This window comes from Phaethon aethereus, assembly GCF_964289735.1.
Source record: "Phaethon aethereus genome assembly, chromosome: 2".
NCBI lineage: Eukaryota > Metazoa > Chordata > Aves > Phaethontiformes > Phaethontidae > Phaethon > Phaethon aethereus.
Window position 1 is genome coordinate 79693848 of NC_138582.1, and position 5927 is coordinate 79699774.

The window sequence follows — 5927 nt, forward strand, 5'->3', positions numbered from 1 at the left end:
TTGCAAATTCCATTCTGCATTCACGATGTGTGGTAAGAACAACCGGTTTATCTTCTGCTAGGCAAGATTTGAAACCGGCATCTGGTTTGTATTTTTGATATAATATAGAAATGTTGAGATCAGTGGAAGTGAATTGTCCAGCTGGATGAGACAGTCGCCTAATTCTGTGCCCTGATGGCTCGGAGGGGAGCTTCAGACTCTTATCCTGGGGACCAGAATGATTCAGGCTGGAATGGAGACGATCTTGTTCAACCTCTTGCTCGAAAAAAGGCCAGCTTTGGGTATAGATCAGGTTATTTAGGCCATTGTCCCCCTGAGTCCTGGATATCCCACAAGGTGGACAACCCACTACCTCTCTGGGTAGCCTGTTCCAGTGCTTGGTCACACTCTGGAAGATTCACCTTTTTCTCCTGTTCAACTAGTATTGTGGCTGCTGGCTCTCGTCTTCCTTCATGTGCACCTCTGAGAGGAGCCTGCATTTGGGAGAGGCGAATAAAAGCGGTTCCAAAAGGGAGAAACGAATTTTTACATGTTCCCAGTTTGTGTCTCGGTGCGACATCTCAGTGGTTTGTCCAGCTGGAGTCACCCACCAAGCAGAGGTCTCCCCTGAGCTGCGTAGAGCGGCGCCCAGATCTCACCACCATGTTGGTGTGCTCCATCTAAAATTCAAAAAAGTGTTTGAGGAGCTGTATCTTTTCCCTCCAGTGCTTCTTCCTTTGTATTCACCACAGAGGTCCATTCATCACGGTACTCTGCATTTACTTGTCTTTCGTTAGGTTCTCCTTCATTCGACTTGCACTGCAATGTTCTCAGGTTTTACCTAGAACAAATAGACACATGGCTTCCGCAGATTTTGCTAATTCACTGTTCACATCCTCTTTCCAAATTTCCAAGTATTCAATATATTATGCAGATCAACTGTTAAAGGTTAATATTTTTAAAAGTTTTGACATTTCTAATCTTTTGCCATCCTGAAAATTGATTTCTCAGTCCAATTCTGTTTTCTGTATGATGGCCAGATTTGTAGCCATAAGAAGATTCTGCATTTTTATAGCTGCTAAGAAAGGACTTCCTCAAAGGTTTCTGAACGAATAATTACATTATGTTGTCCTTTATCTGTTCTTTTTTTATTTTGTGTTTTTATTTCAAATGATCACTTAAACCTATTTGCCAGCTACAGGCACAAGATTTACCAGCTCTTCATTCTCTAGATTACCCAGAAACCTTTTTTTTAATCTGAAAAAAACCCAGAACAAAACAGCCACTCAGCATTTTGCGTTTCTTTAACCCTTTGGCACAAAATCAGGTTACAGTGAGAATTTTTTAAATATGTAATATATATTAGTTTATACATTATGTAACACACATTTATATGGATAGAATTTATAATGCAATATATGTAAATGTGTCTAGGAAAACTGTTTATATTATAGAATATATGAAACATATATGAATATGTTTAATTATTTTAAAATATATAACTATAAATATATAAAAATACATAAACTATATAAATAAAAATATATAATATATTTTCTAATATATAAAACAAATATATAAAACACAATAATATTAAATAATATGTCACATTTTGTTATTATGTAATGTAATACTATACAAACTATGAATATATAATTCTATTAATGTATGCGTATATTATACGCTGAGTTATATAAATATATAACTATATACATATAGAGTATATAGTGTATGTAACATATATAATACATATGGTTTATAAATCATAAGTAAAATTTGAAAATAATAGATTTAAAGTTTTTTTAAATTTTTTTAAAACTTAAATTAAACATAAGCATTTAACGTAAATCGGTAAAATTGATTTTAGTATATATGTATTTAATAAACATTGAATACATATATGCATTCACATTTATGGTGTGTTACATACTATAACATAATTTCGTTTGCAGCTCTTCAGCGTCAGGCTTCGGTCCTTTCCAAGCTGTTGAACACACACCAGCTGGGTCTCTCGGGAACCGGCTACTCTTTCACGTACCGTTTGGGTTTGGTACCTACTATTTTGTTCACCAGTTTGTTCCGGTACTTCCCGTCCTCCTAAGACTCCGTCGTTGCTCCCAAGCCCAGAGCTGGCCCGTCCACGGCGCTGCCCGCGGGGCAGCTGCCGTCGGGAAGTCGCCAGCTGGCCAGCGGTGCCCTGCGCTGCTCCCTCCGGGCGCCCGGGAGGTCGGCCCTCGCCTGGGCGCCTCTCCCTCAGGAGCTGGAACCGGCAAGCGCGTCAGTGCCGGTGCGCGTCGTCCGCCCCTGGAAAGCCACTGTTCCGCTGCCGTGCCGACACGCGATGCCCCAGGCGCGTCTTTTCCTTTTCACACCAGGCATTCGATCTTCAAAATCCGTCCATTGTTCCTCTCATCCACGGCCAGCTGCAATGTCTTCATTTCCTTGTTATCCCAAGTGTTGCAGGATTCCCGTTTCTCCCAGCAACCTTCCCCAGCTTCCCAACTTTCTCCCCGCGCTTACCCTTTGCCCTCCGGCGTCCCACCCACTTCACCACATCTCCCCGCACCTTCCTCTCCCTTGCAGCCTCTTCAGCGTCCCGGGCTCCTGCAGACCCACCCTACCTCCTCCGGGCGTGCAGGGAGACAGTGGTTCTGGGCGGTTTGTAGAACAAGGTCACCCGACTCCCAAGCACGTTTGTGTAGCGAGGGCTTGCGGAGCTGTTACCACGGGCTGCACGTCCTTCGGCTTCTTGTGACGGGCGGTTTCTGGGCCGACTCTTCCACGTGCCGTACGCAAGAGCCATCTGTGGCTGCTGGCAGACATCTCCCACACGTGACAGGGAGAGCAGCTCTAGGGCCAGAGCCGATCTTCCCGTCCGTGGCCTCCAAGCTCAGTTGGGCGTCTGGAGGCAAATACCGTGGGTTTCCAGTAACGATGCATTTCCTAGACTCCCGTCCCCAGACCTTGCTGGGAAACAACAGTTGACAGCTTTGCGTGGTGCCACCAGCCATAAATTCAAGTGTTGTCCTTACCAGCTGCTTGAGATTTTTAGCTGCTTTTTATGACGAGCATCTGCAAGGCCCCTGCACGGGCAGTTTCAGCAGGTAGCCTGACAAAAGGTATCGTTCGTATCAATCCCTGTACATTCTCTCTGTGAATCAACAGTAATTTGTTGGTAGTCACTCATTTCCTACCAAGACCTCTCTGTTCTCCCACGTACTGTCCTTTTTGTGTGTGTGTGTGTGTTAAACACGTATACTGTATTTCAGCCAAATACGGTATTTCAGCACAGCTGCCTAAAGGGCCAGCTGACTTGTTTAGCTACGTTGTGCTGAATGCCCTCCCTGCAGCGGCGGGTAAGCACTGGAGCACTTGCCCAGAGAGGCGGTGGACCCTCTGCCCTGGGACATTCCCAAGACCCACCTGGACCCTGAGCAACCAGCTCCCGCCTTGAAGCTTGGCCCTTCGCTGTGCCGGGGCCTCCCCGAGTTCCTTCCAGCCCGACTTCTTCTACTCTTTCCACGATCCTGTGTTCGCCGTTTAGTGGACAGAGTCGATTTGAAACACAGCCTCGATTGCCTCAGAACACAGCCCGGAAATTAATCGAGAGAGATGGAAAACTGCGTCAGCTTTTCGTAGACGGTTGGCATGCAACAAAGAATGTATCAGGGAAAATACCCTGCTGTTTCATGATGTTCACCGTTTCAGATCAAATCTGATTTAACGTGCTTTTCTATGAACTTCAGGGCTGAGTTCAGCGCTCCAGAGGTCAACAGCATGACCCCGTTGTCGCAGCTCTGTGCCAAGACAGACTGGAGTACAACATGTTAATGTTCTGCCCTGTGTTCAGACTCCCCAGAAAAATACATTTTTCACCATTAGTCTTACATTATCCCTCCTATTTCTTCTCAGAGGGAACAGCACAGTCTCTGTAATGGCATGATCAGAGATTTCGTATTATTTTAACCCTGCAAACCCTTTTGTATGACATCAGTTCTTAGTAAAGCATGTCACTTACACGACCTGTTGCAATTTGTCAAAGGAAACATTGAAGAGTTAGTTCTTGTTTGAAGGCTTTGAGTGAGGTATTATGTGAGTTTTCCTGACCACTGGATGTGGATTCAAATCCTATTCGGATGTGAAAAGCAGGGTAACTGGATTCTCCATAGGAAGGAAATGACTGCTTTTGTTATTTGACACACTTTTTTCTAGATTTTTCTTTAGCTCACCTTTTTTCCAGTGCAAGGCATACCTGTGTTGCTTGAAAAGATTTTGGTAAACGAAAAAAAACACCAAATGACCTTTTTTAGAAGGAAAACCCAGATTAACGGAATTGCTTTTGAGATTGGCCAAACACTGAAGTCCCACCCACAGAGAGTTAAGATTCAGTTGCCTTAATGTCGTCCCTGACTGTCCTTAAGGTGTTCTAGAGCATCGGAAACATCTCCACAGGACTGGCTGGTATCACATGGGACTTCCTGGAGGCCCAGCAGCACACACATATTACTTTTCTCCACAGACCATTTGTTTGTTGAGACGGTCTCACGAGCCATCTTCCAAGCCAACACTTGCTATCAACACCTTCCACCAGTATTTCTTTCCTAGAGAGGAACTTCCCAGCGTCCTTGAAACATGCTGTAGTCCCGCCCCGATTAGTGCCTCCCAGGATGTTATTCCTTTAGCGCTCAGCCGTCCTTTCTAAAATGAGATACCCGAGAAACTGAATCTCCTGTGCCCTCCGATTTTACCACGTGTCAATTGGCAACGTCTTCTATCCCCCCCTGGTCAAAGCTCAGCCCTAGGCACAGTGCTGAGGTGGGGCTTGTTCGAGTGGATGGCCATCTCTTGGCCAAAGTCAAAGGGAACATGGGCTTTCCTGCGCTGTCTAGTAACCAGATAATCCTGCCCTCATTTCAGGGTGTTTGCAGGAAATTAAAATGTCCTAAAATTGCTCAGATATGGCCTTTCTATCTGAAATTCATAGTCGTTACGTATAACTCGTCCTTTGCCTCTAGAGACAATGTAACATTTAACAGCTGAACATATGACTTAATAAAAACAGGAACAATTCAGATCTGTAGATGCCTCACATTACTCATGTACCTCAGCTTCCTTCAGCTACGAACGTGGCATTTTGAAACACGGGACATAATTCACCAGCCTTGTACCTTCTGTAGCATTACTGAAGTAACGGTGTGGCGTGGCAACACAAAAAGCCAAGGTGGAGGCTCGTTTCTCTCAGTCTAACATTAACAATTTCATCAACGGTTTCAACTCAGTCTTCTTTTATCTTCTGATTTATGATATAGTTGAATTAACAATAAAGATATTCCTACTGCATTTTGGCAGATTCCAGTGAATGAACTCGAATTACAGTAAATGAAAAGCACCAGCAATACTAAACTACTGTACATAGTCAGCAGGGGATCCAGTGACTGTGTTGTTAAAACACTGCACTCTGGTTTAACTTGCGTTAAACACGTGCACATGCCTCCCTAATCGCTAAATGCAGTACTTGGGTGTCTGAATAGCCAGAGGGTGTCTGAAGCGGTATTGATCAGAGGAGTCTCAGAAGGCATTCACCCAGGGAGCGATCCTAGAATCAGAAAAAGACTAAGGTTTGAATCAGCCCTGGAGGTTAGCTGGTCCAACCCCCTGCTCAAAGCAGGACTAGCTTCCCAGCTAGATCATCTTGCTCAGGGCCTCACTCGGCCAGGTTTTGAAGATCTCCAAGGATGGAGATCCACCACCTCTCTGGGCAACCTGCCCCAGTGCTCAGCTCCTCTTGTGGGGACTAATTTTTTCCCCATGTCCAACTGGAGTCTCCCTTGCTGTATCTTGTATCCTTTGCTGCAAGACCCACCACTTTGCCTTGAGAAGTGGCTTTGTCTTTTCTATAGCCACCTGTTATTTACTGGAAGATAACAATTAGATCTCACTTACCATTT